Source organism: Entelurus aequoreus, linkage group LG02 (assembly GCF_033978785.1).
Source record: "Entelurus aequoreus isolate RoL-2023_Sb linkage group LG02, RoL_Eaeq_v1.1, whole genome shotgun sequence".
Classification (NCBI taxonomy): domain Eukaryota; kingdom Metazoa; phylum Chordata; class Actinopteri; order Syngnathiformes; family Syngnathidae; genus Entelurus; species Entelurus aequoreus.
In genome coordinates, this window is record NC_084732.1 from 16271903 (window position 1) to 16282878 (window position 10976).

Here is a 10976-nt window from a genome sequence, read left to right on the forward strand (position 1 = left end):
AAATAAAAATGATAATGACAGAAATAAATCAAATGTGTTATTTATTTTGGAGAAAATTAACTATAAACAATAGCTAAAAAATATGAATAACTCCAATCAAAAAGATACAAATACGGGTAATAATAATTAGGTAATAATCACAATTTGTGCTAATAATTATAAACACATAAGGGGGAGTTGGCCTGCAGCTGGAACAAAACATCGGGGAACTTGCTGAGGCGTGAGGTCAAAGATCAGTGGGGCAAACATGGCACCTTGTTGACGCTCAGTGTAACACTTCTCACCGCCATCTTTGATCATGGCGTGAAGAGATGGCGTGTTCCCAGGGATGCGTGGCTAAACAACACGCCGCCATCACCGCCGGGGTATGTGTCTACGTGCAGCGGGGAGTCCGCCGCACGCACACACGCACGCGCCCACGCTCGGTATCTGACACGCACCAAACACATGTCGCTGAACACCTGACAGGTGCAGGCGTGGTCTTGTGCTGCCAGACACGCTACCTTGACACGCTAACTCATTCTTAAATCGGAGCTGCGTGCTCCGGGCGGAACACGAGGACACACCTTCGTCTCTGTGGCGTTTCGCTATTCATCATAGGAGGCCTGGCTGACGGCTAATGGAAGTGTTAGCGCTGCTGCTGTACACCTTTAACCTGCAAAAGAGACACTATTTATCTGTTCCCGGGTCAAACTTTTTAAAGTAGCAGTAGAGTGGAAAAACAAGTTGCCTCTATATTGAAGATATTATCATATTTATCTGATTTATGACACCAAAAGACTTCCAAAGTTTGCACGTGAATAGAAATGATCAAAATATTGAGCCATTGTGAGAGATAATGAGGAAAGCTTGATCCCTTCCCCATCAACAACAATGCGAATCAAGCAGACTTTGTGAGAGACAACGATTACTTTGGGGGAAATGAGGATCCTTATGTTTTTGAGCCCGAATACAAGGAGGATGAGCAATACGTTTTAGAAGCCGAGTGCTAAACAGATGTAGCTTTATTGAAACACGATAGCATTAGCAGCAAAGGTGCTAAACATACAAACTAATCATGTTAAAGTGTAATAAAACAAACACTTACTGTAATATTTCCACTCTCGCTGGAATGCCGGCCGACGGTACGCTCACATAATCCCGTTTAGATGAAGAATCAATCACAATCCTGACGAAGGGTTAAAAGAAAGTTGCTGCAACTAGCGTCTTTTTGTGTCTTTCTCACAATCTCAGAGTACGTGGAAGTGGACTAGCCCGTTGGTCCATGGCCACATTTGTCTACTAGCAGGAGAGATCAATCAATCAATGAATGTTTATTTATATAGCCCTAAATCACAAAAGTGTCAAAGGGCTGCACAAGCCACAACGACATCCTCGGCACAGAGCCCACACAAGGGACGTCGATGTGAATGACTATGAGAAACCTTGGAGAGGACCGCATATGTGGGTAACCCCCCCTCTAAGTACAGTCCCTTGTGGATTCACATAACAGTGAGAGTCCAGTCCATAGTGGGGCCAGCAGGAGACCATCCCGAGCAGAGACAGGTCAGTAGCGCAGAGACGTCCCCAACCGATGCACAGGCGAGCGGTCCACCCCGGGTCCCAACTCTGGACAGCCAGCACCTCATCCATGGTCACCGGAACCGGAATAACCCGAGGAGGGGGCAAAGGAGAAAAGAAAACGGCAGATCAACTGGTTTAAAAAAGGGGGGTCTATTTAAAGGCTAGAGTATACAAATGAGTTTTAAGATGGGACTTAAATGCTTCTACTGAGGTAGCATCTCTACCGGGAGGGCATTCCATAGTACTGGAGCCCGAACAGAAAACGCTATGTAGCCCGCAGACTTTTTTGCATGAATTATAATGTAGAATTTACTTTTAGCAAGTTTGAGATGAAGCTGAAGCAGCCGTCGGCTCAGTGTGTCGACAATAGCCGTTTAAGGTAGCGTTAGCTCACTGCTATCAATGCACGGCCAAAATAGTCCGTCTGCGTTAGCACTTATAATAACAGTATCACCAATTGCTAGGTCCTAAACATACAAACTAACCATAATAAAGCATAATGAAACAAACACTTAGCCGTGTAATATTTCCACTCTCGCTGGGATGCCGACCGACGGTACGCTCACATAATCCCGTTTAGATGAAGAATCAATCACAATCCTGACGAAGGGTTAAAAGAAAGTTGCCGCAACTTGCGTCTTTTTGGGTCTTTTTCACCATCTCGGGGGATGTGGAAGTGGACCAGCCTGTCGGTCCATGGTCACATTTGTCTACTTGCAGGAGAGATGCATGGATTATAATCTAGATGAGATCCGCCCGGAGTTCTTTAAGGCTCTGTCTTGGTTGATAAGACTCTGCAACATCGCGTGGACATCGGGGGCGGTACCTCTGGATTGGCAGACCGGGGTGGTGGTTCCTCTCTTTAAGAAGGGGAACCGGAGGGTGTGTTCCAACTATCGCGGGATCACACTCCTCAGCCTTCCCGGCAAGGTCTATTCAGGTGTGCTGGAGAGGAGGCTATGCCGGAGAGTCGAACCTCGGATTCAGGAGGAACAGTGTGGTTTTCGTTCGTCCTGGTCGTGGAACTGTGGACCAGCTCTTTACTCTCGGCAGGGTCCTTGAGGGTGCATGGGAATTTGCCCAAACAGTCTACATGTGCTTTGTGGACTTGGAGAAGGCATTCGACCGTGTACCCCGGGAAGTCAAGTGGGGAGTGCTCAGAGAGTATGGGGTAACGGACTGTCTGATTGTGGCGGTCCGCTCCCTGTATGATCAGTGTCAGAGCTTGGTCCGCATTGTCGGCAGTAAGTCGGACACGTTTCCAGTGAGAGTTGGACTCCCCCAAAGCTGCCCTTTGTCACCAATTATGTTCATAACTTTTATGGACAGAATTTCTAGGCGCAGTCAGGGCGTTGAGGGTATCTGGTTTGGTGGCTGCAGGATTAGGTCTCTGCTTTTTGCAGATGATGTGGTCCTGATGGCTTCATCTGGCCAAGATCTTCAGCTCTCACTGGACCGGTTCGCAGCCGAGTGTGAAGCGACTGGGATGGGAATCAGCGCCTCCAAGTCCGAGTCCATGGTTCTCGCCCGGAAAAGGGTGGAGTGCCATCTCCGGGTTGGGGAGGAGATCTTGCCCCAAGTGGAGGAGTTCAAGTACCTCGGAGTCTTGTTTACGAGTGAGGGAAGAGTGGATGGTGAGATCGACAGGCGGATCAGTGCGGCGTCTTCAGTAATGCGGACGCTGTATCGATCCGTTGTGGTGAAGCCACTGCTCCTCCACATCGAGAGGAACCAGATAACGTGGTCCGGGCATCTGGTCAGGATGCCACCCGAACGCCTCCCTAGGGAGGTGTTTCGGGAGGCCACGGGGAAGACCCAGGACACGTTGGGAAGACTATCTCTCCTGGCTGGCCTGGGAACGCCTCGGGATCCCCCGGGAGGAGCTGGACGAAGTGGCTGGGGAGAGGGAAGTCTGGGCTTACCTGCTTAGGCTGCTGCCCCCGCGACCCTACCTTGGATAAGTGGAAGAAGATGGATGGATGGATGGATGTACCTGCTAAATTAGCTTAAAAATTAGCCAGCATGCTTTCTTTTCCCGTTACGTTAGCAGTCTGCTAATGATTTAGCTGCACATTATCACAGCGCGGTTTTGATTCTGTTAGCTGTCCCATAGCCACTAACAAATAGCATTTTTTAGCTTTTTGCTAGCCATAATTGATTGATTGATTGATTGATTGATTGATTGAAACTTTTATTAGTAGATTGCACAGTTCAGTACATATTCCGTACAATTGACCACTAAATGGTAACACCCAAATAAGTTTTTCAACTTGTTTAAGTCGGGGTCCACTTAAATCAACTCATGGTAATTAAGCTGTATAGTCGCTGAGTGATTATGTTTCAGGGTAAACATATGTTTTTTTCTTCTAAAATTTGGTGGGCCCGGAAAATTCTGTAATTTTGCAGGTATACTGAATCATATATTTTGGTGTAAAATTTTTGCTTTTGCCCTGAGTCACATATTTTGGTACTTGACAAATGCCGAAGTTAGCTATAGCGGAGTACCAAAATAATTGAGTCTGAGGGGTGTACCTGCTAAATTAGCTTTAAAAAAGCTGGCATGCTAGCTTTCTTTTCCCGTTACGTTAGCAGTGTGCTAATGATTTAGCTGTACATTATCACAGCGCGGTTTTGATTATGTTAGCTGTCCCTTAGCCACTAACAAATAGCATTTTTTAGCTCATTGCTAGCCATTAAGCTGTATAGTCGCTGAGTGCTTATGTTTCAGGGTAAACATATTTTTTTCTTCTAAAATCTGGTGGGCCCGGAAAATACGGTAATTTTGCAGGTATACTGAGTCTTAGATTGTGGTGTAAAATTTTTGATAATGCCAGAATGCTAGTAGTTTTAGCAAATTTTGCAGCTCTGACTGAGTCACATATCTTGGTACTTGACAAATGCCGGAGCTAGCTTTGGTGGAGTACCAAAATAATTGACTCTGAGGGGTGTACCTCCTAAATTAGCTTAAAAAAAGCTGGCATGCTAGCTTTCTTTTCCTGTTACGTTAGCAGTGTGCTAATGATTGATTCTGTTAGCTGTCCATTAGCCACTAACAAATAGCAATTTTTAGCTCTTTGCTAGCCATTAAGCTGTATAGTCTCTGAGTGCTTATGTTTCAGGGTAAACATATTTTTGTCTTCTAAAATTTGGTGGGCCTGAAAAATTCTGTAATTTTGCAGGTATACTGAGTCGTATATTTTGGTGTAACATTTTTGTTAACGCCAGAATGCTAGCAGTTGTAGCTAATTTTGCAGCTCTGAGTCACATATTTTGGTACTTGACAAATGCCGAAGTTAGCTTCAGCGGAGTACCAAAATAACTGAGTCTGAGGAGTGTACCTGCTAAATTAGCTTTAAAAAAAAGCCAGCTTTCTTTTCCCGTTACGTTAGCAGTCTGCTAATGATTTAGCTGTACATTATCACAGCGTGGTTTTGATTCTGTTAGCTGTCCCTTAGCCACTAACAAATAAAATGTTTTCGCTCGTTGCTAGCCATTAAGCTGTATAGTCGCTGAGTGCTTATGTTTCAGGGTTTTGTAAACATATTTTTTTCTTCTAAAATTTGGTGGGCTCTGAAAATACGGTAATTTTGCTGGTATACTGAGCCGTATATTTTGGTGTAACATTCTTGCTAACGCCAGAATGCAAGCAGTTTTAGCTAATTTTGCAGCTACACACCTCCGAGTCACATATTTTGGTACTTGACAAATGCCGAAGTTAGCTTTAGTGGAGCACCAAAACAGTTGACACTGAGGGATGTACCTGCTAAATTAGCTTAAAAAAAAGTTGGCATGCTAGCTTTATTTTCCCGTTACGTTAGCAGTGTGCTAATGATTTAGCTGCACATTATCACAGCGCGGTTTTGATTCTGTTAGCTGTCCCTTAGCCACTAACAAATAGCATTTTTAGCTCTTTGCTAGCCATTAAGCTGTATAGTCGCTGAGTGCTTATGTTTCAGGGTAAACATATTTTTTTCTTCTAAAATTGGGGCCCGGAAAATTTGGTAATTTTGCAGGTATACTGAGTCGCATATTTTGGTGTAACATTCTTGCTAACGCCAGAATGCAAGCAGTTTTAGCTAATTTTGCAGCTACACACCTCCGAGTCACATATTTTGGTACTTGACAAATGCCGGAGTTAGCTTTAGTGGAGTACCAAAACAGTTGACACTGAGGGGTGTACCTGCTAAATTAGCTTAAAAAAAAGCTGGCATGCTAGCTTTCTTTTCCCCGTTACGTTAGCAGTGTGCTAATGATTTAGCTGCACATTATCACAGCGCGGTTTTGATTCTGTTAGCTGTCCCTTAGCCACTAACAAATAGCATTTTTTAGCTCTTTGCTAGCCATTAAGCTGTATAGTCGCTGAGTGCTTATGTTTCAGGGTAAACATATTTTTTTCTTCTAAAATTGGGGCCCGGAAAATTTGGTAATTTTGCAGGTATACTGAGTCGTATATTTTGGTGTAACATTCTTGCTAACGCCAGAATGCAAGCAGTTTTAGCTAATTTTGCAGCTACACACCTCCGAGTCACATATTTTGGTACTTGACAAATGCCGGAGTTAGCTTTAGTGGAGTACCAAAACAGTTGACACTGAGGGGTGTACCTGCTAAATTAGCTTAAAAAAAAAGCTGGCATGCTAGCTTTCTTTTCCCCATTACGTTAGCAGTGTGCTAATGATTTAGCTGCACATTATCACAGCGCGGTTTTGATTCTGTTAGCTGTCCCTTAGCCACTAACAAATACCATTTTTTAGCTCTTTGCTAGCCATTAAGCTGCATAGCCGATGAGTGATTATGTTTCAGGGTAAACATACAGTATTTGTTTCTTCTAAAATTTGGTGGGCCCGTAAAATTCGGTAATTTTGCAGGTATACTGAGTCGTATATTCTGGTGTAAAAATTTTGCTAACCCCAGAATGCTAGCAGTTTTAGCTAATTTTGCAGCCCTGAGTCACATATTTTGGTACTTGACAAATGCCGAAGTTAGCTTTAGTGGAGTACCAAAATAATTGACTCTGAGGAGTGTACCTGCTAAATTAGCTAGCTTTCTTTTCCCGTTACGTTAGCAGTGTTCTAATGATTGGTTCTGTTAGCTGTCCATTAGCAACTAACAAATAGCAATTTTTAGCTCTTTGTTAGCCATTTAGCTGTATAGTCGCTGAGTGCTTATGTCTCAGCACATTAAAGGCCTACTGAAATGATTTTTTAAAATTTAAACGGGAATAGCAGATCCATTCTATGTGTCATACTTGATCATTTCGCGATATTGCCATATTTTTGCTGAAAGGATTTAATAGAGAAAATCGACGATAAAGTTCGCAACTTTTGCTCGCTGATAAAAAAAAAGCCTTGCCTGTACCGGAAGTAGCGTGACGTCACAGGAGCTAGTATTCCTCACAATTCCCCATTGTTTACAATGGAGCGAGAGAGATTCGGACCGAGAAAGTGATGATTACCCCATTAATTTGAGCGAGGATGAAAGATTCGTAGATGAGGAGCGTTACAGTGAAGGACTTGAGAGACAGTGATGGACGTATCTTTTTTCGCTCTGACCGTAACTTAGGTACAAGCTGGCTCATTGGATTCCACACTCTCCTTTTTTTATTGTGGATCACAGATTTGTATTTTAAACCACCTCGGATACTATATCCTCTTGAAAATGAGAGTCGAGAACGCGAAATGGACATTCAGTGCCTTTTATCTCCACGACAATACATCGGCGAAATGCTTTAGCTACGAGCTAACGTGATAGCATCGTGCTTTAACTGCATATAAAAACAAAAAAATAAAGGATAGAAGGAAGGATAGATAGAAAATCAACAATACTATTAAACCGTGGACATGTAAATACACGGTTAATGCTTTCCAGGCTGGCGAAGGTTAACAATGCTGTGCTAACGACGCCATTGAAGCTAACTTAGCAACTTAGCAACGGGACCTCACAGAGCTATGCTAAAAACATTAGCTCTCCACCTACGCCAGCCAGCCCTCATCTACTCATCAACACCCGTGCTCACCTGCGTTCCAGCGATCGGCAGAAAGACGAAGGACTTCACCCGATGCGTTTGGCGGCCCGGAGACGTAGGAAGTCAAGGTGAGGTCGGCGGCTAGCGCGGCTAGCGCGGCTAGCGCTCCAACAAAGTCCTCCTGGTTGTGTTGCTGTAGTCCGCTGCTAATACACCGATCCCACCTACAACTGTCTTCTTTGCAGCCTTCATTGTTCATTAAACAAATTGCAAAAGATGTCCAAAATACTGTGGAATTATGAAATGAAAACAGAGCTTTTTGTATAGGATTCTACGGGTACCATAACTTCCGTTACTCTGACTTCGTCACGCGCATACGTCATCATACCGCGACGTTTCAGCCGGATATTTCCCGGGAAGTTTTAAAAGTCACTTTATAAGTTAACCCGGCCGTATTGGCATGTGTTGCAATGTTAAGATTTCATCATTGATATATAAACTATCAGACTGCGTGGTCGGTAGTAGTAGGTTTCAGTAGGCCTTTAAAGTTGTACTGTTATAAGTCAATAGCATTTGTGAATGTGCGATATAATAACGATAAATCTGTGCTCTATTTCCACCGGTTGTTTACCGTGCAGATGAAGCGTGCACAAAGACAGGAATGTTGCACCATGACAGGCATTGTTATGGCAGCGCGGAACAGGGCGGATTAATAGCAACACACTGTGTAAACTCCCCTGGCCTGAGGCGCACGGCGGCTGCAAGCACCTTGGCTTCCTGCACCGTTTACAAGCTCTTCGCATGCACGCAGCGCAGCCCGGGGTCGGGAAAAAACCGGCCGGTCGGGTTTGCGCGTCTGCAGGCACCGTTTGCCTTGCGTGAGGACAAGCGCTTCATCTTCAATACGGCCGACATCCTGACCCGGCCTGTGGCGGCGCATTTCCAGGGACGGCGCTTTTAAGAGCATTTTACACGCTTCCAGGCGCGCACCTCCCTTAATTACGTCTGCTAAACGTGTGCACGCCAACACCATTCTTTGGAGGAGTCGCTCATGTTGGGAGAAGATACGAGATGCAATGATAGGAGAGTTGTTTTTTATTGGCACATTCTAAAGACAAAGTACAAAACCTAAAACCAGTGAAGTTGGCATGTTGTGTAAATGGTAAATAAAAACAGAATAAAATGATTAGCAAATCATTTTCAACTTATATTCAATTGAATAGACGGCAAAGACAATATATTTAATGTTCCAACTGAGAAACTACTTTTTTTTTTTGCCAAGAATCATTCAATTAGAATTTAAAGGCAACAAGACATTGCAAAAAAGTTGGCACAGGGGCATTTTTACCACTGTGTTACATGGCCTTTCCTTTTAACAACACTCAGTAAACGTTTGGGAACTGAGGAGACCAATTTTTGAAGCTTTTCAGGTGGAATTATTTCCCATTCTTGCTTGATGTACAGCTTAAGTTGTTCAACAGTCCGGGGGTCTCAGTTGTGGTATTTTAGGCTTCATAATGCGCCACACATTTTCAATAGAAGACGGGTCTGGACTCCAGGCAGGCCAGTCTAGTACCCGCACTCTTTTACTATGAAGCCACGCTGTTGTAACACCCGGCTTGGCATTGTCTTGCTGAAATAAGCAGGGGCGTCCATGATAACGTTGCTTGGATGGCTTGGATATGTTGCTCCAAAACCTGTATGTACCTTACAGCATTAATATACCCATGTCTTGGGTATAATAATAATACACCCCCATACCATCACAGATGCTGGCTTTTGAATTTTGCGCCTAGAACAATCCGGATGGTTATTTTCCTCTTTGTTCCAGAGGACACGACGTCCACAGTTTCCAAAAACAATTTGAAATGTGGACTCGTCAGAACACTTTTCCACTTTAGATGGGCTCGGGCCCAGCGAAGCCGGCGGCGTTTCTGGGTGTTGTTGATAAATGGCTTTCGCTTTGCATAGTAAGAGTTTTAACTTGCACTTACAGATGTAGCGACAAACTGTAGTTACTGACAGTGGTTTTCTGAAGTGTTCCTGAGCCTGTGTGGTGATATCCTTTACACACTGATGTCGGTTCTTAATACAGTACCGCCTGAGGGAGCCAAGGTCACGGGCATTTAATGTTACATGCAGTGATTTTTCCAGATTCTCTGAACCTTTTGATGATATTACAGACCTTAGATGGTTAAATCTTTAAATTCCTTGCAATAGCTGTTTGGGAAATGTTGTTGTTAAACTGTTGGACAATTTGCTCACGCATTTGTTCACAAAGTGGTGACCCTCGCCCCATCCTTGTTTGTTTATAAGAGTCTGAAGCGTTCAACTGAAAAATTGGCTAAAAAAATGGTATGCTAGAATGTTAACGTTAGCATGACGAGTACCAAGTCATATGACTGAGGTGTTCAGCTGTAAAATGGGCTAAAAAAGTTAGCATTTGTCGAGTACGAAGTTACAGTATGTGAGTCAGAGGCATTCGGCTGCAAAATTGGCTGAAACAGTTAGCATGCTAACAGTTAGCATGGATTAAGTACTAAATTATATCACTCTGAGATGATTGGCTGTAAACTTGGTTAAAAAAGTGACCATACTAATTGCGTTCAACTGCAAAATTGGCACACAAAAAAATTGTATGCTAGAATGTTAACGTTAGCATGCTAAAAGTCAGCATTTGTCAAGTACCAAGTCATATGACTAAGGTGCTCAGCTGCAAAATTGGCTAAAAAAGTTAGCATGTGTCGAGTACAAAGTTACAGTATGTGAGTCAGAGGCATTCGGCTGCAAAATTGGCTGAAACAGTTAGCATGGATTAAGTACTAAATTATATCACTCTGAGATAATTAGCTGTAAAATTGGCTAAAAAAGTGACCATGCTAATTGCGTTCAACTGCAAAATTGGCAAAAAAAAAAATTGTATGCTAGAATGTTAACGTTAGCATGCTAAAAGTCAGCATTTGTCAAGTACCAAGTCATATGACTGAGGTGCTCAGCTGCAAAATTGGCTAAAAAAGTTAGCACGTGTCGAGTATGAAGTTACAGTATGTGAGTCAGAGGCATTCGGCTGCAAAATTGGCTGAAACAGTTAGCATGCTAACAGTTAGCATGGATTAAGTACTAAATTATATCACTCTGAGATGATTGGCTGTAAAATTGGCTAAAAAAGTGACCATGCTAATTGCGTTCAACTGCAAAATTGGCAACAAAAAAAATTGTATGCTAGAATGTTAACGTTAGCATGCTAAAAGTCAGCATTTGTCAAGTACCAAGTCATATGACTGAGGTGCTCAGCTGCAAAATTGGCTAAAAAAGTTAGCACGTGTCGAGTACGAAGTTACAGTATGTGAGTCAGAGGCATTCGGCTGCAAAATTGGCTGAAACAGTTAGCATGCTAACAGTTAGCATGGATTAAGTACTAAATTATATCACTCTGAGATGATTGGCTGT